Raw genomic sequence first — 22,542 nt, 5'->3', positions numbered from 1 at the left:
ATAGGCAAGGAGGATGTCAGTGCTGTTTCAGAATATTTTAGGTGCTGCGATGTAGAGCAGAGGTTAGATGTATTTAGACACTATAGTGGACAAAAATGGGACCAAGGGACACAGAAATTAAAGAAATAAAGATATTTGCTTAGTGGGGGGAGCAGTGTAATAATTAAACAATTATCTGAAAAGTAGATTGGGGGTTGTGTGTTCCCATTGGGTGTCCAAGGAGAGTCTGGACCACTATCCATTGGAGCTGCTTTCAGGAGCATTTACAGGGCAGGTGGGTAAGCTCAGTGCCCTCCAAGGCTGCCCTGATTCTGAAAGCCTGTGACTCATTTGTTTGATTTTCAGGTCACAAGAAATAGCCAAACAATATTATAAAGATCTGCCAGGAAAATAATTCACACCTGAGTACTAAATTCAGCCTGGTCAAAATTAAACAGAGAACCTAAATATAACCTAATCTCTTTATTTTCTATTTTTGTTTCCATGGGAAAATGTGAGTTGAGAAGCTGAGTATATTCCCATTGTGTGTGATATGTTCAAAATGTAGCTACATGAGATCTCATCTGAAAAAGTCAGCCATTACTTTGTCTGTTTGTTTTAACAAAATCAAGTTTTATGCAGTGAATTTAGGAACTCCTTCTAGTACTCAGCAAATTCATCTGTAGCTCATAGGATGGGAGAGTGGCAGGGAGGTCAGAATATGCAGGTGTTTCATGGCAGCCGACTCTGTGTCAAGTACAGTGCCAACACAGTTCCTTTGTGTTACCTTTTTAATCCTTACAATAAGAGGAAACTGAAATGGAGTAGTCAATTTATTTGTCTAACATCATGCAGCTAAGAAGTAGGGGAATAGGAATCTAAAGGAAGTCTGTGAGTTCCAGTCCAGCATTGTTTTTCTGCAAAGGAAGAAAGAAAAATAGTAACATTCAGCCTAGCCACAGTATTTACCAAACAGGCCAGATAAGTGGTTTGGGGAGCATGGTCCCTGGATGGCAGCATTAGTATCACTTGGGACCTTGTTGGACATGCACATTCTCAGGCATCACCCCAGACCTAGTGAATTAGAAACTCTTGGGCTAGAGTCCTACAAGCTATGTTTTAACAAACCTCTACTTGACGTTTCAGCCTTAAAAATACATGGACCTTGGTTTCTGGTGTTACTTCCTCCTCTAAGCAATTATTTCCCAAGTTACTATCTTTCTGTAAGGTTCCATGAAGGAGAAAGCGTGATTTCTTATGTGCACACATGAAGAGCCAGCGGGTCTCTACCCAGAATTTCACTTTTGCAGCACAACAAAGCAAAATGTTGCCACTGTCATCAGTGGCAACTTCATGGATGACAGTAGTACCAGGGATAGACAGTCTTTACAAGTGAGGCTCCCAGGCCACTCCTTGAGATTCTGATTCATTACTGAACTAAGGCCAGAAATTCTTATTTTAAAAAGTACTTCAGCTGGGCACAGTGGGGCTCCACTGTAATCCCAGCAGCTTGACAGGCTGAGGCAGGAGGATCGTGAGTCCAAAGCCAGATTCAGCAAAAGCGAGGTGTTAAGAAACTCAGTGAGACCCTGTCTCTAAATAAATACAAAATAGATCTGGGGATGTGACTCAGTGGTCAAGTGTCCCTGAGTTCAATTCCTGGTACCAAAAAAAAAAAGAAAAAGTACTTCAAATAATTCTTTTCATCCAACAATTGTAGAACACATTGGGTTCAGGCTTTTGGTCAGAACTGATAATAAGTGCCAGGCACAGTAGCCCATGCCTATAATCTTAGTGACTCAAGAGGCTGAGAGGCAGGAGGATTGCATTTTGAGGCTATGGTCAGCAACTTAGCAAGGGCCTCAGCAACTGTCTCAAACTAAAATAAAAAGGGCTGGGGAGGGCTGGGGTTATGGCTCAGTGATTAGAGTACTTGCCTAGCTCGTGTGAGGTACTGGATTCCATCCTCAGCACCACATAATAATAAAAAAATAAAATAAAGGTATTGTGTTCAACTACAACTAAAATATTTTTAAAGAGGGGGCTGGGGATATAGCTCAGTAGTAAAGCAACCCTGGGTTCAATCCCCAGTATGAAAAAAAGGGAATAAGTTACTATCAATATAGAAGAGCAGGCAGTCATTCCAGGTCATCCAAGGAGTAACTTGGTGCAGCTAAGAGTTGACTAAAAATGTGCTTATTGGAATTACCTACATGTGTCTAGAATTTTCATCCTCAGTGTAAAGATGGAGTCCTTCTTTTGGTGTGGAGGGGAGGGTAATCAGTTGTTTTTCAGCAGTACAAGCTTGAATATTAGCCATGATCCATAGTAAAAACTGTTAAAGATAAAACCTAAGATATGTAGAATTAAGAATTCACTAGTAAGGAATTTGCTATATTTTTAAACATAGGCAGTCCCTGCCTCTTGAACAATTGCAACTCCAAATTTTATTTGCTAACATTAAAAACATTTTCTGCTAACATTAAAAACATTTTCCACTAGCCGGGCAAGGTGGCACACACCTGTGATCCCAGCAACTAGGGAGGCTGAAGCAGTAGGATTGCGAGTTCAAAGACAGCCTCAAGCAAAAGCGAGGCACTAAGCAACTCAGTGAGTCTCTATAAATAAAATACAAAATAGGGCTGGGGATATGGCTCAGTGGTTGAGTGCCTCTGAGTTCAATCCCCAGTAGCCGAAAAAAAAAAAAAATTCCACTAACATGATAATGTATTTGATAATCAAGTTCTCAGCCTAGCTTGCAGAATTCTGTATAACCTGGACAATATATGAAACATCACTTTGTACTAATTCATCACATCTTTTTTTCTGTGGGAAAATTCATATAGTATTCCAGTCCAATGTGACAGGAATACTCCTCTCTCCACCTTGGCACTGGGACTGAGAGGAAGGACTCACACACTAGAGTTTCCAGGAAAGGCTCCTTTTGAGGACAGCAGCAACATTCTGCTTCATTTTGCTACAAAAGTGAGATATTGGGTGAAAACCCACGGGCTTTTCACATGTACACATAGGAAAGCACCTTTCTCCTAGATTACAAACGTAGTAAATGAGAAATAATTGGTTCAGGGAGAAAGCAATGCCAGAACCAGGGTCCGTGTGCCTTAAAGGCTGAACGAGAATGGATCCAGGACAATCACATGTCCTTCCTAGGCTGGGTACCCTGTCCTCTAGGTAGTTCCTGCTGTGACCTTGAATGTGGCCATGAGGTCTGAACTTTATTCCTGCTCAGTCACATTTTGGTGTTTCCTGTGATACCTCCCAGATGGCTAAACACATCGTGCTTCTTTCTTGTGGCAGATGTGTCCTGGGGTCCAACCTCCAATTTGATCTGGATTCAGCTTGGCTCCAATTCAGTGTTGTCCAATTGAAGAGTCACAAACCATGGATTCTAAATGCAGACCCCTCCTTACTTTAGGCTAATCCTAAATCAGGCAGTCCCTCACATGTGTTCACTTGGAGTTCCTATTTGTCAATAAGTAGTAATTCCCAGATTGTGGCATCTCTTTATCACCTTCATTGTTTTGGCCATAGTCTTATGACAACTGTACTTCTACTTATCTAATCTTTTACTACCCTGAGTCAGTTTACTTTTTTTATTTAACTTCATCCTCAACAAAAAATATATAAAATTATAGGCTGTGGCTCAGCGGTAGTGCACTTGCCTGGTATGTGTGAGGCACTGGGTTTGATTCTCAGCACCACATATAAATAAATAAAATAAAGGTCTATCAACAACTAAAAAAAATAAAAATAAAAAATTTTAAAAAATAAAAAATATATATGCATATATATATGTATGTATGTGTGTATATATTATGTATGTGTGTATATATATGTATAAATATATGTATATATATAATCACAGACTTGGTAAGTCAGTTATTAATTTGTTTAATACAAATTAGAATATATAAAAACATTAAAATTATTAAGAAACTTTGTCCATGTTCATCCCCTGAAATCATCTTACCTATCACTAGTGGTCTATGTCACCCACTGGAAACCCTGTCTTTCAGTCTTCAGTAACTTATTGAATGGCTAAAGAGATAACAAACCCTAGTGGAGGAGAAAGTCATTACATGCATTGAGTAGGCTCAGTGCCAAGAAGTGTGGGGTACTGTGAATGGCTATAGTAAGAAGACTGTTTTAAGGAAGTAAAGGAGATTGCTCTGTGAATGGCTATATGTCAGGATTAAACTTTCATAAAGATCGTATTCTAATTTTTATATAAAATCTTTGCATCAATAAGGCTCACCATTATCCATGACCTAGGGGGAAGAAAGAAACAGGGAGTTAACACCTGTTACGTTACAAGTGCCAGGCCAGGGCCCTTCACATACATTATTTCATCAAATCTACATTCTAAGGGATATTATCCAGAGTTTACATACATTGAACTGGGGCCTTCTGCAGGCAGGATGAATAGAAGCACATGACTATTAAATGGAAGAGACAAATTTTAACATAGGTCCACCTCACTCCCAGAGCCTTTGATTTTCCTGCTCTGTCATGTTTCTTCTCATGCTGTTGTTTGACCCACTAGGCTATATTTTTTTCCTAGAATGTTTTATGTATTACTGCAGTCTAGCAGCAGTGTAATATCTTAGGCCAAGAAGCAAATCACACATATAAAAGCTTTGATTTTCAGTCTATCTACAATGGAAAGATTGACTAATTCTCTGTCATATTATTAAGAAGTATATGCCTTCTATTCTAAAATTGAATACCTAGGAAATATGAACTCAGTAAAGAGAGTCTTGGGGCAGATGGTTGACAAAGAGCCAGAGAGTTTAAATACCATCTGTCACTATTATCTGGGTTTAATAATCGCCTACACTGACCTATAGAAGCATTCTGCAAAATGGATTACAGCTAGATTTTTATCTTCCTCCTTTAACTTTTCGCCCATGGATAATCCATCTTTACCAACATTCAGTTATATTTTAATACTAAAAGCCCTTGTTATGAATTTGGTCAGTAGCCAGCCCATTCAGCTTAGTGGGAGGGGATGGATGGATGGAAGGGTATGATAGATTGATTTTTAACTACATGGCAAAATAAATTCACACTGTCAATTCTCCAGATGCCTGTCTGTTGCTATCCTGGTCAGGACCATAGTTTGTAGTTTGAAAGTTATGGGGTTTTCCAGCTTATAGCAAAGTCATAAAAAGAAAATGCATATTTCAAAAACAAAACATCCTACTAATTCTTTGAATATGGAGATTGTGGTAAACAGATAGTAATTCTTAGAAGTTCTGAGTTGCCAGCTCTGATGATCCCTAGCTAAGAAGTGCCAAATGCCACCAGGAAGAATATAACAAACACAGTCACTGTTAGAAGGAAACAAACAAGGCTTCATGGTTATATTCCCCCTTGTTTGGTGGCCTCTCTAGGCTTGTCGTCATTGATTTCTATGAATTAAATACCCAGTATCTGGGAAACTAACAGTGAAACTGTCCTTTGTGGCTCAGTGGCCAGTGAGAAAATGTCTAAAATGTCACTGAATGCCTTACCAGTCTTCCTATTGGTTTCTGCGTTGGTGCTTCTTCATATTTGAGTGCTTGCCTAGTGATATCAAGGAAATGAGGTCCTTAGCTGGCTGCCCCAGACCCTGAGGCACAGAAAGAGAGCCCTAGACTATGAGAAGAAGCCCACTACCTCAGCTTAGGTCAAAACGTGTGTAGATCCCAGGGCACTCAGCTGGACTTGCATATTTCCTGTCCCTTCTGGGACATTTTCCTAGACCTTTCCCTTCCCTTGCTTTAAAGAAATAGCCAAATGGGGAAAATTCTAAAGGAGCATGTTTTTGAGTGAGGAAATACCCAAGATGGTACCCAGGAAAAGGACCAGTCTTGGTTAAGTAATATATACAGGATAGTTCTGCATTAGACCAAGTGAATATTTTTATAATGTAACCAATAATGACTTTTTAAATTCTTACTGTGTAACTTGCTTTAATTATGAATTTGAAAAACATCTGCTACTGTGAAGCCTGTCCCTTCCCCATTAGGGCAGCTTTGTAGGTCTCAGCTCCCTGGTCTAGTGCCCCTCCACTCTGGCACCTTTGTCTGCTGTTGGGTGATCTTCTCCACAAACTAGGTCTTAGTTGAGTACTCTTCCAACCATTCTGCCGTCATATGCTTTTCTCCAGCTTTTTGTTTTCCCGTCCCTGTTCTTAGCATTTAGCACCCCCCTTCTTTGGCTCTCTCTACCTCTGTTAATCTTTCTACTCTGCCTCTTGGAATCCTTGTTCTGTGGCAACAAGTAACCCTTGCTTCCCTGAACTTTTTCACTTGGTCTCCTTCTTCAAGGTCACTACTGTCAACCTTTCTCCTGTAGATGTTGTGTCCCCTCTAGAAGGGAATTGCAGTATTCTTAGTCATTTGCTGCTTTGAGAGCATGATTCTGCCAAAGCCCAGTGCCTTTCCTCTCCCCCCATCCCTTTGTCATCCTCTTAGACTCCCAACTTCATCTTAACTGCATCGCCTGGGGACTTTCAGGACCAGTGGTTTTTAGCATAGTCACCACAGAGTAAGGAGAAATGTTCCTGGTAGAAGTGCTTTGCACATTGGAAGAGACAGAACACTTTGAGGGTCCAGATCAGCTCAACAACTTCGTCACTCTGCCCACACTCTCCTTGTCCCCCTGGCTTGTACTTTAGCTTTCAGTGACCCTGTGATGAGCTTAGGTTCTATGCTTATTTCTCAGGGACACTGCACCTTGGGAATACCATTATCTAAATGCTTCACCATTAAAAAGAGAACTGCTGGGCTGGGGATGTTGCTCAGTGACAAACAGTGTGGACACAAGTTGTACTGACAAAGTGCAGAGCAGTGTTCTTTCTCCGGAACTTGACATCTAAGTCTGTTCCAGCCCAACCAGCTTTGTGACAGAGGGCAAACCTTCAGCATCTGGAACCTAGTGTCCTTTTCTGGACTTCATTGTGCTTCACAGAGTTCTCAGACCCTCTCCTGTGTATGGTCAGAGGAGTTCCCATTCCTCTTTTTTCTATATTGAGATTCTGAGATTTAAAAAGGTTCTAAACTATTGGAGTAGATAATACCCAAGATTCATTCCAGCTCTGGTATACTTTGTAGAACCATGTCTTGGTCCTTTCTGGAACCCTTAACATATCCAGCACAGCTCATGCTCATTGACAGGGCTTATTACACATCCTTGTGTACTGTCCTGAGCACTTGACATAGATTATGAAGTTTAATCCTCCCAAGTGTCTTGCCCAGATCCCATATCTGGTCATTGGCAGCGCTGGGACTTGGGAGTTCTATGACCTACAACAGCAACAATGAGTTATAAATGGGAAATTAGTCAGGCATAAGATAGCATGTAATGAATATAAATAATATAAATGAATCGGGTATTTTAAACTTTTTTTCATACAAAGTCTTCAAACTCCAAACTTCAAGCACATCTCAGTATGAACTAGCCACATTTTAAGTGCTGGTGACTAGATGTACTCTGTGGGACAATGTAGATCTAACCCACCAAAGAAATGGATAAAGAGGAAACAGACAATTTGATGTTTATTGGGAAGGAAGAAGAAAACAACTCAGTGCCCTTTTCCCAGATGCATTGATTTTTGCATTCTTCTGTCTCCTATGTTGTCTTCTTTTCTAGTTTGGGTGGGGACTATAGATAGAAGTTGGGGTTCTTACATGTAAAACCAGCAGAGCTGAGGTTGATGCAGCCACCTGGCCTTCTTCCCCTGAATTAGGGATGCTTGAGCGCCAACTAACAAGTATAAAATAGTGTTAATCGGCACTAGCAAATCTTCCCCAGTGTGTCTTTTTTTAAATTGCTTGCACGTGGGGAGCCACATTGTCTCTGTGACCTCTCACTCCATATGTCACTTTCAGAAACTTAAAATTGCTAAGGAAAGGACCAAGATAGAAGATCTAGATGCCAGTTAGCTTCATTTTAAAAAATTTAAAAATCTGGTTGTAAAAATGCCAGATGTTACAGAAATGTAATCTTTCCAGTACTCCCATACAAAACCCTAAAGACTCCCTGAATATACTTTCATATCTTCTTTTTTATAAATTCAAGAGTGCATGCATACATTTATGTTTAAAATATATAAATACATATGCACACATTGCTCTTCAGTAAATTTTTTGTACAGAAATGGGTTTACACTATGTGCTAACTCATTTTTAAACTGAGGAAAAGAAATCCTTGCATTTATTAAATAGTTTAATTTCCTGTTGATAGATATTTAGGATTTACTTGTTCATTTCATTTTAGTCCTATTATAAATATTGTTGCAGTAAAATCCTTGCATTTATTTTTTGGAACATTTGTCCAAGTATGTCTCTACGGTGAATTCCAGAAGCATAATTATAGGTTCAGATAACATGCATATTTTTTAAATTCTTCTAGCTAAACCAATTTACCCTCCAAAAATCTTAAAGTAAAAATCTGTTTTTAGCTTAAAGTGAGAGGTAGGATGAGATTCTTGAAGATAGGAAAGGTAGACAAGAGTAAATAAATCAAAAATTCTTACATAAGTGTTGGCTACTTCTTCTACCCTTATGTAAAAATATCAACTGGAAAACATAAGTGAATGTGGTAATTTTGTAATGCTGTTGTTAAGCTTGGTTTGATGCATAAGAGACCTCTTTCAACTGTAAAATTTACTGTGGGTTTCCTTTTTATCAGTTGGGTAGCAATAGGGAAGGAATCGACCTCATTTTGTCAGTTAAAAAAAATTATCTTAGATAAAGTCACAAGCACTTTTTTAGACTGTTTTTTTCCAGTATACAGCAGACCCAGACATCATTCTACAGAGTTCCATAATGCCTGAATTTGGAGAATATCATTTCTTGAGTTGTGATCTTCCTTCCAGGGAGGACCTAGACCCTGGCACTCACTCTCCACCAGTTCTTCCTTGGTAGCTGCCAGAGCTCATGAATGATGTTTTGCCTTCTGGGTCTTTGCCTTGGAAAAACTCTGGAACCTCTTCTATCAGCCATTTCCTCAGATTAGGAAAAGAATCAGACTAATAGTGTCAAGTCATCTGGTCAGAGTCTCAGGTCTACATCGTCACATCTTTCAAGCTCAGATATCTAGTTTGAGGCAAGAAAACAGATACTTTTTAATTATAAAACACTGGCAGAGAAAGAAAATATTTGATAAGTTGAAAGCCAGTTCTCACCAATCTAATTTTAACGGGATGGCAAACTTACCTCCTTTTTATCAAGAGCAGGAGGGTAGTAACTACTTCCTTGCCCTACAAAATTTACTTTTAGCTGGAATGTGGACCTCCAATCTAAGTCTGGCCATGGTAACTCTTTCAAAACATGATGTAACATTTACATTTGTTGCTTTTTTAACATTCATACAAATTTATTAGACAAAAAGTGCAAGTAAATGATAAAAGATATTTCAGACAAATGTAAATTCATGCTATTTCATTATATATGCCTACATAATTTCTCTCTAACAGTGCATAGGTGCTAAATTACAATAGTAAAATGTAACAAAAGATTCTACTAGATCTTGTAGTAAAGTGAGCTGCTGTAGTGGCAATCTGTAGGACACTCCGTTTGGCCCACTGCTACAGGTTGCTGTCTGTCTGCCTGATACCCAGTTCCACCAAGGGTTGGCCTCTCATCTGGCTTTCCCATACTGGCTAGAGGAGACGCTGTCTGATAAGACCACTGCTTAGTTTAACTGAGAAGCAATGGGGATTTCTCCTCTTCTTTCCCTCTGTCTTTTCCAGTGACTCTTCTCATTTGCTTTCTACCCCCCTCTTCCTCCATTTTAACCTTAAGAAATAGCATTCAGCATGATCCTCCATATTGAGCTTCTCTGATAAAACATGAGTTTGTGATTTATTGCTCCAGTTCTGTTTGCTAAATTAAATTTATAAATATTAAAGCTTACTCTTAGCAGTAAGAGTTGGTGCTAAGGAGTGTGTGTGCATCTGTGTATGTTTGTATTTGTGTGCACTTCTATGATTTGAGAGCAAAACCTGACAGAGACAGCTACAAACATGTGGGCTGTACTTACTTGTGAATTGAAATATTGCAAAGAACACTTCAAAATGGCAATGTCCAGTGGAAATTAGATTTAGCTGTCAGCTGAGTTGGATGTTACCAGCTCTTCTCATATCACTACATATTTAAGAGTTTATAGGATATTTTCTGTCAAAAACCTTGGGACAGGAGCCCACTGTGTTGCCAATTCATTTAATTGGGAATAATTTTTTCTTTGAGAGAGAGAGAGAGAATTTTTTAATATTTATTTTTTAGTTTTCGGTGAACACAACATCTTTTTAATTTTATTTTTATGTGGTGCTGAGGATCAAACCCAGCACCCCGCGCATGCCAGGCCAGCACACTACCGCTTGAGCCATATCCCCAGCCCAAATTGGAAATAATTTAACATACTAATATTTCAGTATTCAGAAGAAATTTGGAAGCCAGCCACTCACTATATGTTCTTACTTGTCAGAGTCATACTGAATTCTCCAGGTATCAGCATGTAAGAAAGTTATTTTCAAAAGGCACTCACTTAAGTGGGATAGACTACTGGTTAAAAAATGGCACTGAACTTAGTGCTTAGACATTTCTCAGTTTTTCCCTCTAAACTGGTAACCTTATTTTACAAGTAGCGTATTAACAGCCTCTTGATTCATTAACTTTGTGAGCTCTCTATCAGAATTTATTAAAAATAGTAGGAGCTTTTAATTTTAAATATTGACTGTCCCTGCTTAATTTCTTAACTGAAAATCACAAAAACATACAACATGAAACACTAAGCTGGCAATGAAAAAATTTTCAAAATTATGTGGAAGAATTTCTATTTAGCCAGAACTCTAGAATTAAAAAATCATTTGGGGGCTGGGTGTACCGGCGTATGCCTATAATCCCAGCTGCTCAAGAAACTGAGACAGGAGGACCACAAGTTCAAGACCAGCCTAGGCAACTTAGCAAGACCCCATCTCAAATAAAACAAAGGGTTGGGGTTGGGGGTATAGCTTAGTGGCAGAATACCCGTTGGGTTCAATCCCCCAGTACAAAAGAAATTGATGACACAGGTTTGTTATGTGCACCTGGAAATAGGTTGACTATTTTTGCCTCCCTCACTCCTCTTGTTTCAAAAACACAAGGTTGAATTCAGTTGAAAAAATGATCAGCTGTTCCAATTACTGCTTCTGTTGAGACCCACATGCTCAGATTTTCCTTGGCCATCACTGGCCATCAGTTCTCTCTCACTCCCCACCCCACCCCCAACTACAAATACCAGAAAAACATACCTGCCAAAGGAACAGGAGGGTGGTGTCTGGAAGTAAGAAGAATGGGGCATCTGTAAATGGGGACAGCCATCAGAACAGTATTAGATAAAAATGCTAGAAATTAAAATATAAGAGCTACTCAGAGAGCACTGAGTGTTTACAGAATGAGTCTGAAGTAATATCTCCATTATGTTAACAAAAAGTTTTGTTGGGCAGAAAACTTCTTTTAGAAGTACAAGAAAACAAGCAGAAAAAAAAATTTTGTAGCTTTTGCAAAAAATACTACTGAACAAGGCAAACTAACATTCCAAAAGCTTTCCAAAAAATAGAAAATTCTGAAAATGATAATTAAATATAAGCAATATCAGAAAAAAATTTTCCAAAAATTAGTAAACTAAGTCAGCAGAAGGCTAGAAGACATGTTCTCTAAAACAGAAACAAAGAATTGAACATCCTAAAATGCAAAACCATCAAACAAAGCTGTAAAGGAAGATGAACAAGATGTGGAATTCTAAGGAAACTCAAGTCAAGCACTTACTTAAATTAAGAAATTAAAATCTGACAAGAGGGAGTAAGAAGTAGAATTCCTACTGTTGGAATCATCGATATAAAAGACAATACTAGAAGTTCTCACAGAATGTGAATGAAAAGGACAGATGGTGAGAAAATGACAGATATGAAGGGTAGAGAATGGAAATTTGAGCTAAGAAGTTGATGGTCTTTGAAATACAGTAATCAAAACCATGACCAAAGAAACATGTTCCTAAGCCGTGAACAGACTTGGGTATGCAGAGCAGTCTCGCAATATTTGGAGGCAAGTCATTGAAAAGAAACTCTAATGGGCTGGATGCTCAGGGCTGTGAGTGCAGAAAGCTCAATTTGGATCAACTAGATTATACGGAAATTTTTGGTTCTCATAAATGGCGATTCCAGATATAGGTGAGCTTCAGGGCTGGCTTAATCCAGAAGCTACAGCTCCCTTTCTGTCTTAGCATCTTCGAAGACTCTCTTCACCCAGGGCAAAGTGGTTGCAGGAGTTCCAGTTTTCACATCTGTACACCACGATACTAAGAATGAATCATTCATTCTGTCCTAGGATTTCAAGTGGGATTCCCAAGTTTCATCCTTAGAACTGTTATAACACATGCCCACACTTGAACCAGTGACTGAGACCAGAGAAATGGAATTTGCTAATAAGCTTCAAGAGAATTTGAAGAACATCAGAGTCCTGTTAAAATGAAAAGGAAAAATGAATATTAGGTGGACAATCTACGGAATCCACTCCAGAGACTGACTCAGAGCACATCCTAGAAAAAATGTTGGAACTGTATAGAGAAAGAAAAACTCAATTTGCCATGTCTGGCATTTTTCTCATTTTTCTTTAACACTGAATTTCTCCTTTTAGAGATGATCAAAAGGTAGAATTAATCAAAACAGTTGATATGCATGGAATTACAAGTGTTCGTGCTGTAGTGTTCCTCCCTAGACGTAAAGATCAAACAAACTTTGTAGCTTTACAAAAAGGAAACAATCAGGCTGACCTCAGACGTTTCTTTTGTTTAACCAAAAGCCAGAAGAGAATAGAGAAATAGTGTTGTAGAAGAAAAGTCTGTAACCCAAGAACTTCATAATCAGCTGCATTGCCTTGAACTTGTGAAGGCAACAGAAAGCTTCAGATATGCAAGGATCACCTGTGCTTATTTGTTAAATATCAGTTGGGTATACTTGAGCTAACTGTATGGTATGTCCAAACGAGTGCCTCAAGAATGCCTTCCGCTGTCATATATAACTCATTAGAACAAATACATACAAAAAAATAAATAGAAAAGAATGGGATGCCATGACATGGAAGGACTGATGGGATGCTCCATAGACCCAGCACCCATCTCTTCACAGAAGCTCTCAGGAGAACTGTAGACCTCACCTGTTTGTACTGGCCACACTAATGACGCTATAGGAATGTGGTTGGGTTAGTATATTTTTCAAAACATCGTCTGGATGAGGCTTAAAAGTAAATAATTTCATTAGGAATTATTAGTCCTTATTATGAGAATGGTCCTGTAATTGGACTTCAGAAATTCCCCCTGAAAAGCCTCAGGCAAGAGTGTACCATCAGATTTGAAAGTGTAATTAAATATGACTGAAATTATGTTTCATTTTAGCCCACCTATGACTAAAAAAAAATAGTCTCTAGACTTTTTTTAAGACCTTTAAAAAAAATAAGAGTAGGTCAAAGTGGAACACTGAAGATGAAATGGAAAGGGAGATGAGTGAGATAAGAAACTATTAAAAAGACAAAATGGAGGAGGCAGCGTCGAGCAAAAACTGACTCTTAGGATTGAGGAAGCGATGCAGAAGGCAAATTGAGTTGAAGTTTCAGGGGATGATTTGTTCCTTCTGATAACACCATGTCTGGCATTTTTCTCATTTTTCTTTAACAGTGAATTTCTCCTTTTAGAGATGATCAAAAAGTAGAATTAATCAAAACAGTTGATATGCATGGAATTGCAAGTGTTCATGCTGTAGTGTTCCTCCCTAGACGTAATGGTGCCCTCGTGTTAGTGTTAGTAATGTTGTTCTGTCCCTCACACACTGCTCAAGTACTGAGGCACCTCCATTCCCACTGGGAAAGAGCCACTGCCCATCTAGGCAGCTCCCTAGATGCCCCTGCTCTTCTTCAGAGCCTCCCTAGGATCCGGCACTGGCATTATTACCAGCTGGCATACCAGGTTTGTCCAGAACCTGTGTTTTTTAATATTATCTCAGGCTTCGGAGATACCTTCTTGGGAACATACATTGGCTGTGAAATCTCTATTTTCTTTAAGTCCCCTGTATCATCCTGTTCTTCCGGCAGTGGTTTCTTCCAGCTACCATTTGAACAATTGCTGGTCTTTATGCTCTTTATAATATCAGAGACCTACCACTAGTTCCTAACTCCCAGCAGATCTTTCTCATGTTTCCTGGACCTTAAAGGCTTAAAACTTAAAATTCAGTATCTATCTGTGAAATTGTTCCTTTGTTTATTTTGTTATTGTTGCTGTCTGTTGTCTTGTTTTAAGGTGGACTTGGTATTGCCACTCACCACCAGGACTGGGATGTCTCAGTGGTAGAGCTCTCCCCTGGTATAAGGAAGGCCCTAGAAAAATGGTTCCCAAATATGTCTACATCCTAATCCTTCTGAATTTGTATTTTTTTTTACATGGTAAAAGAGATTTTTTTAGATTTAAATTAATGAAGTTTTAAATAGGGAAATGATTCTGGATTAACTGGATGGGCCCAATTTAAGTATCTGAGAGCAGAAAAGATGTGGCAGAAGGGAAAGTCAGAAGACTGCATCCAGCCGTGGAGCTGACCTGCGGTTACTGGCCCTAAGAAGTTTATGGAGAACACATCAGGAACTAGAGGAGAGGCCTCTAGGAACTAACAGTGGCCCTAGCTGACAGCCAGCAAGGACCTCAGTCCCACAGTGTTATAACCATATGGAACTCAATTTGGCCAACAACCTGAATGATATCGAAGCAGATTTGTCCTCGAAACCTCAAGAATAGAGCACAGATCTGCCAATACCTTGATGTCAGCTTTGTACAAGTCTAAACAAAGAACCAGCTGAGCCACGCCATACTTGGACTTTTCACCTACAGAACTGTGAGATGGCACATAGATGTTGTTTTAAACCACTAAATTGGTGCTAATTAGTTAGAGCAATAAGAGGAAATTAATAAATCAACATTAAAAAATGGCAACAACAAAAAGCCCAATAGGGTACAGTGAAATGAACGATAAACATGGCAGAACACACAATCCAGAATGGCTGTTGACTTGCGCTCTCTCTGGCTGAGTTTGTCTACACAGCAAGGGGCACACCAGTTCTAAAAGCCAAGCAGATTCAGTGGGTGCCTGTGCTCAACACCCAACTAAGAGGATCAGGAATTTTGGGGAAAAACATGAAAATGTATGTGTATGTGTGTGTATTTTTATGTAAGAAAAATATTTTAGAGATGAGCCTTATTAACAAAAGGGCATTGCCCAGTGCTGAAATCAGAGTGTGGGTGTAGTGTTTGCAGCTACTTGTTTGTTTACTTGTAGTCAATATTGTGTATAGTAACAAATTGGTAAGAGGAAGAAATTATGCAAAAGAGAGATTGTTTTGACAGTGAGTACACACTGTTCCATTTGTATTTTATTTCTTCTGGTACAACCATAAAACTTTGAAAAAGTTTCTAAGATGTGTTAGCACAAGGTCTGGGAGAAGGCCACTTCACCCCCACTAGAAGATACTGAGTTGCTTTGCAATGTGAATTACACTAATAATACAAAAGTTTACTGATATTTGCTGTAATTCCAAAGTAGACAAGCATAGGGATTGACCCTGTGGAACCAGACTACGTGGGTTTAAAATCCTAGTCCTTTCACTTACTAGCTTTGTAGCCATGGACCAGTTACTTAACTTCTCTGTACCTTGGTGTCCTTTTCGATGAGAATACATAATAAGATACCTCTATCATGGTTTGTTAGAAGGATTTGATGTAAATACATTTGGAAGCAATAAATGTTAGCTGTAATTATTATTACTGTCCTTTCCTGAAACATGCCATATTCTCGCACCCCGGACCTAAGAAACAGTTGATTCCAAGGAGTGGAAATGGCCTAACTGGCCTTTATAAAAGCCAGACAAGGACATCTAGTCACCTGTCCGTCCTTTCTGCACCCCTCCTACTTTTGTTTTTTGGGGTTTTTTTGGGGGGCGGGTAGGGAGGGAGTATACTGGGAATTGAACTCAGGGACACTCAAACACTAAACCACATCCCCAGTCCTACTTTGTATTTTATTTAGAGACAGGGTCTCACTGAGTTGCTTAGTGCCTCGCTTTTGCTGAGGCTGACTTTGAACTCGCCATCCTCCTCCCTCAGCTTCCCAAGCCGCTGGGAATATAGGCATGTGCCACCACCCCTGGCTGCACTGTTATTTTCCACTTCAAATTAATGAGACTTTGTAGGTAATACTGGCATAATAGCAGTATTTTCCTTACCATATAGATCTTCATTTTCATAACATTGTATAGAACATTTCTCTGTATTCTTTATCCATCTTTTTCTATGAATAGTGCTTCATGAGGTGAAGTAAGCATGCTGTAAAATGATCTGTCAGAACTAAACTAATTTGGAAAATGATGGGTTAAACAAAGTTTTCTGGACAGGACTTATCAGAGCTCTTATAATTAACATACACATTGAATTTCCACAGACAAGTAAATACATTGCTCCCAAACATATTTGAGCCCTGAACATTTTTTTTTTTCAATAAATGCCTCAAATTTTCCTAAAAGTATTCTGCATATACAGTTTGGGAAACAGCCACTCTATTGAATCAAGATTGTTTAACATGTATGAATTATGATTATTATGAATTATAGCTGATGGTAAAGGAGATTTTATAGCTACCAATCTCAAATATATTTATTTTGTATATTTAAAATGGCCCTTATTAGGTTACATTAATGTCTTTTTACCCATATTTGTACTCTGACAGAGATAATGAGATCATGATTCTCCAATGAGCAAAATCAAGTCATCAAATACATATTGAGTTGGGCATTCTAGGTCTTTAATTTGGACCTTTAGTGAGTCCTTTTATAAAGCAGTTTATATTTTCAGCCAATACCACTTAGATGGTGAGTTCTATAGGGTTCGCCTCTGTGTGAAGAAATTCCTTTCTGTTGTCCTAAACTTACTTTTCAGATGTTAGTGATAGACCCTTGATTTCCTAGTCAGGATTGGTAAACATGACCATGTTTCCTCTTTCTGACCTTAGATATAGAAAGCCTTATCCTCCTTATTGGTGTTTGTCTTTCTAAACTAGAAAGTCCCCATTTTTTGGTTTGTCAGTTGACTCATGTCAAGAAGGCGGTGAGTTTTTCCCCTACTTGCAAGCCAGCAAACTAGTTCTCCCCAGTTTATGCATACTGGCAGAAGACACATAACTCTTGGGTTAGTGACAAAGGACTGTTTATTACTCCCTGCAACAGCAGTAGCCAGAGTATCAGCATTTGCACCAGATTCTCAGTTCTCATAGGAAAATGAGAAGAGGGCCAGGTGATGCCTCCACGTACAACCAGTGTGTTATAGAAGAGAAACCCCTAGCTTAGGAAACTTGAAACTTTCATCATGGGCAATAAGTCAGCCAGGCCTTGGCCCTAGCAGGAGACATTATTATGCTGAAGAGTAAACAAACCTATTTATGTACCAGAGAGAGACACTATCTCTATCTTCCAAGGCTGTTTACTCAAAAATCTAGTTCAGGACACATGTAGTCAATGTCTCTACTCACAAGAGGTACAAAAACACTAGGAACTTGTAGAATTATCTCCAAACAGTTGGCAGTTGTCCCCTCTATTCCCTATATCATTTTTCCTTCTTTTGAAATGTTTTATTACAAACATCCAAGTTCTGTGCCAGACCTGCATTAGTTAGATGAGTGAAAGTGTATGTTTTTATTTCTTTTCATACAACTTAAATTTCACAGGGGTAGAGACTTTGTTTACATAGATATCCCAAAGGCATAGAACTGTATCTGACACACAGTGCACATTCAATATGATTTACTGGATGAATATATGGATTTCCTATCTTCATATTGAGATCAGTAAGTTACTGGCTTTGCTGTGCAGAAGGAGCAATGAATGATATTCAAACCTTCAAGAAACTCCCAACAATGGTTCCAAGAATTATCTGCATGGAACTCTCCCCGCCCACCTCCTAACTCACCACCTAGCTGCTCCATCCTATCCAAACGCATCACAAGTATTATTTCCTCAAAGAAACCTTCCTGTCCAGAATAAAATCAGTATCTCTGGTATTCACTCTCATAACACCCTGGTATTTTTCTTATAGCACTTAATACCATTTGCAATTACATTTTTTTAGTGTCTTCTAGTTTACAGTCTGTTTATCCCATCACTTACAAAGCTGTGGACCTGACCACCTCTGCTTTTCTCACCACTGTATAGCTAATGCTTAACAGCATGGCATTAAGTGGCCACTGAGTAGCTGAGTGACAAATGAATGAACATCTTGCAAATTGTAGCTTAGAGCCTGTGGTTCTATGAGAAGCTTTGGCATAGAACAGACCAGAGGCATTACTTCATCTCTTCTTTCACAAACCAGTTTTGCCATGTTTCTTCTCCAGTTGCAGAGTCTCAAGATTTTTAAGTGGAATTTAATCATGTTTTTTATTGCTAGAAAGCATTTAATTTTAATTTAGAACATCATTTTATTGTCTAAATGATATAAACATTAAATCAGCTCATATCCTAGCATCATTCCTTGGGTAATTCTAATGTTTACACTTAATATTCAACCACTTTCGTCAAAAGGAAATGAGACTTACTAATTCTTTGAAAAACCTATCAATTGTCTAATATTATTTGGGGCAACAAGGAAGATAAAAAAGAAGCAAAAAATCAAGCCTCAAGAAGTTATTTGCCCATCTGAGCAAATAAGAGAAATGTGCATGAAGCATTAGCATATAATAATTAGCAAACATTAGGCCATGCCTCTGTAAGTGTTAAGCTACATGGTACAGATTTTTTAAAACTATAAGAATTTTAAAAGTTTAAAAGTATCATGAACTGGACTAGAATAATATGGGTTTCATGTAGTTAGTCCTGAGGTGAGTTTTGGAGATGTTTAATTGGGTATTTAGCAAGAACTTCATGAGACAAGCCAAGAAATAGTGTTTTCTTGGAAAAGTAAGACCTGGCTAGAGTGGAAAATAGTGGCTTGAATGCAAAATCACTGTTAGACTGTAAGAATTGCACAGTATTTATGACTCCTTTTCCATTCAATTAAATAACATACAGAAAGGAAGCCACACCTTCAGGCAAATACGACGGGTGAGGGAAGCCAAAGATGGAGCCCTGCTAAGGCGTCTCAGTGAAGTAAATAAACTCTGAAGGAAAGACTTGGAAGGTCATCCAGTGTACTCATAAATTCCAGCTATTACCAAGATGAAAGGGAAGTGAGAGGCATGAAGAACAATAGGAAGGAGTGTTCCCCAGTCCCCCCAACTGCCTGTTTACAGTAGGGGAGGAGCAGCAGGGCTGCCCAGATGGCAGAGCCAAAGTTAGAATGAGGCTTCCTCGCCCCAGACCTCTTTAGGAAATCCTGTTTGTGACGGTGGCTTCACTGCAAAGTGATCAGGAGCCCTCCCGGTGCTGGAGAAGCACACTTCTGGACTCAACTCTGATTTCTAATGCAGTTTAAAATCTTATTATCATGTGCACTCAGCAAGATAGAAACTCCATATCGGGTGAAGCTTGGGTCAGACCTTATTTTGCAAGCATTTATTTATCTTGCTTGTCCCATTGAAACACTGGTAACACAATAGCTTAAAAACAAGATAAGCCTCATCTTTTTTCCTCTATGGGTATGTTAGGGAATGGTGGTTTTAAAAAAGCCCGGTGATGACTACTTCTTTCACATCACATTACTTCTTAAAGAGAATTAATTTAAGACCAGAGAGCTGGGTGCAGATACCTTAGAATCCAAACCAAGAAAACCAGAAGATTCATCCCCGGAGATCCACTTTATGTCCGCACTTGAGGTCTGTACTTTTATTTTCCCTCTGCCACTCAAGTGCTTTTGGATACGGGGGGGGGGGGGGGGGGGGGGGGGGGGGCTGTTTGTTTTCCATGCCAAACCTCATGAAATGAGATTTGTCTTCCCTCACAGACAGGTGGCCAAGCAGTTACACAGAAAGGGATCTGCCTGGCTGCTGGCCTCTTTGGACACGCAGTATTGTGGCAGCACAGCACCAGGTCCCAAATCTGACCCTGTGGCCTTACAATCTGGAGGCCCACACTGGCAGCCTCGGGGGGGTGACAGAGCTGGTCAGTTGGTATGGATTTGCACTGGTGATCACTGTGGAGAGCCAGGCTGCTCCGTGTCACTTGCTGTGGTCCTGGGAATGTGTGAAACAATAAGATGATTGCTCCACTTAGAGTACAAGCTTCCCTCTCTCTTTTTTAGGGTGGACCAGGACTTGGGGAAAGAATTTTGGCCTTTCCAGACTGTCCATTATTCAGTGTGTTCTTCTGCATTATTTACATAAATCAGGGGCAGGTTTCACAAGCCTTTTTACCTATGAGACTACGTTAGTCATTAGGGTTAATAACTTAATAGTTAGAAGAAATAGGATGAAGAAAAAAATAGATTTCTGAAAACCCGAGGTTAGAGGGTCCCAGAACTTCAAGTTGTTCTGTGAAGAGAATTTACAACCATTCTATTGTAGCCTTTGAATTCAAGAAAATAATCATGATTTAAATTCTCTGACCATCAAGAAATATTCCCCTAGCTATAAATGGCCACTGATCCCAACTGCACACATCCTTAAGGAAACATCTGTTCTCCCTGAGAAAATGCAGTCTATATAACAAAAAAAGGACCCAGTTCTTCCATGCTGTTGCCTTCCATAGACCCTCAGTATCTCTGCTTGTGAGATAATAAAATTATCATTTTTCAGAAATATGAGAAAAATAGGTCAGGACTCACCATTGCTGGTTGAAAAGCCTTTGGGTTTTAGTTTGAGTGACATCCAACCACTGCACAGACAGCACTGCTGGGGAAAACTGGACCCAGTTCTCAGCTTTTGCCTTTCACTCCCCCTTAAAGGCCCACGTGAACAGTAAGCTTAGCATTGTTTCCATTGGGTTCTCTGGGCCCATTTCTTTCTTTTTTTTTTTTTTCCTTTTTCCGTCATCCTTCCCAAAGCTGATATGTCAATTCCACAGGGAAGAAACAAATAGTACACTTGGATGACCTCTGTGAAACACAAAGATCTTTCCTCTTAGCCCTGATTCTGTAGTGATTTTTCTATATTAAAACAAGAAAAAAATGACACAGTCCTGGACCAAATAGTGGAAATCTCATTTATATTATATTTGTGATATTTTGAACAGGGTGAAGGAAAGCACTAATGATAAAGCCACATGCATTGTGAAATCATGGTGAACTGCAACCAGAGCCCATAGTCATAAAGCACCCTTGAAAAACATCCAGTTATTACCAAGGATGAAAGGGAGTAAAGAGCACCAGTTAGCCCTGCCTGCTTCATCATCCTTCAGATTAAATGTCATCTCCTTAGAGACCCCACCATGTCATTCTCCACCAGAATAGCTTATTTTCTTCATAGCACTTACCACTTATTTAAGGATGTTCTTCCTCCCTAAACCATAAGCTCAGCATGGGCAGAAACCATGTCATTCTTAACCATGTTAGTATATCCTGCACTCAGCAGAGTGAAGAATGCATCACAGGTCCCAAATGTGCCTAATGAATGAATGAACAAACTACTGAAGTGTTATTTGGCCAACTTGTTCTGAGTTCTTCATGGACTCTCAACCTCCTTGGATCACCTCTTTCTTAGTATCAACTGAAGAATGCTACTTTGTCTTGACACCAAGCTTCCCAGTGTTGTTTCCATTCAATGACTTTTCTTTGAGAGAAAAAACCACCTGAATTTTTGTTCAGTCTGAACCTCACACCCACTAACAGTTCCACAGTCATATCTGAAGCAAAGTGGACCATCTAGTTCAGTCTCTGTCATTTCTTAGCTGGGTGATGATGACTCATTATCAACCATCCCTCAACCTCAGTTTCAGTGTAAAATGAGGATATTGGTCTGTAGCTCCACATAGTGTTACTCTGGGGTTAAGTACAATTATGCATGTAAAGCACTTGGCTTTGTCCTGTGTATTGTGCATGCTCAGTAAAACTTATTCATATTGCACCTCCGTGTCATCATTTTTCTGGAGCAAGATGAGGGGTGGCTTCTTGTCAGAGGTAACATCAGACATGAGAAGAATTCACAATCAAAAAGTGTAGGGCCCTGTGGTGCTAGGATTCTGGGTAGCACCTCAAGCTTGAGTACAGAACTTAATCTTGGGTTACAGCCGGCTGGGCGGCATGGCCAGATGACTCAGTGGTGAAGTAATGACTAATCGTTGAGGGGCTCCTCGACTCTGTTCCCCTCCACCCCTCCATAATCACTAATAAGACTAGAACTGCTCCTGGAGTCTGGCAAGAGGCTAAGTATGCAAGTGAGTGTCAGGAAAGCCATCTGAGAAGAGTAAAGAAACTAGGCAGAGCTCTCTGGGGCCAGGGGTCTACTCAACTCCTGGACAAGGAGGAGTTGGGGGCTCCTGCCCGGTCCTCTTGTTTCATAGTACCTCACAGAGTCCAGAATGCAGCCCCCAGGGCCCTCAGAGAGTCTTGTTCTGAGCCACAGGA

The 22,542-nt window shown here is 39.5% G+C and overlaps 1 protein-coding gene and 1 long non-coding RNA gene across 4 annotated transcripts in view; one reads left to right on the top strand and one right to left on the bottom strand.

Moving 5' to 3' along the window:
• Cdk6 (cyclin dependent kinase 6) overlaps positions 1-22,542 on the top strand; it is a 217,155-nt gene that overhangs the window by 152,693 nt on the left and 41,920 nt on the right. The gene's annotated exons all lie outside the window — the stretch shown is intronic.
• Positions 7,525-21,074, bottom strand: LOC124099927 (uncharacterized). Its single transcript, XR_006854136.2, has 3 exons — positions 20,806-21,074; positions 11,279-11,328; positions 7,525-9,083 (listed from the first exon to the last, which is right to left on the bottom strand). It is a non-coding gene; the product is annotated as an uncharacterized LOC124099927 (long non-coding RNA).

The sequence above is a fragment of the Marmota monax genome, unplaced genomic scaffold, assembly GCF_021218885.2.
Source record: "Marmota monax isolate L192 unplaced genomic scaffold, Marmota_monax_Labrador192_F-V1.1 WCK01_AAM20220418_F8-fsc00264, whole genome shotgun sequence".
Classification (NCBI taxonomy): domain Eukaryota; kingdom Metazoa; phylum Chordata; class Mammalia; order Rodentia; family Sciuridae; genus Marmota; species Marmota monax.
The sequence above is the reverse complement of the archived record's forward strand: the minus strand, read 5'-3'. Positions and strand labels throughout refer to the sequence as shown.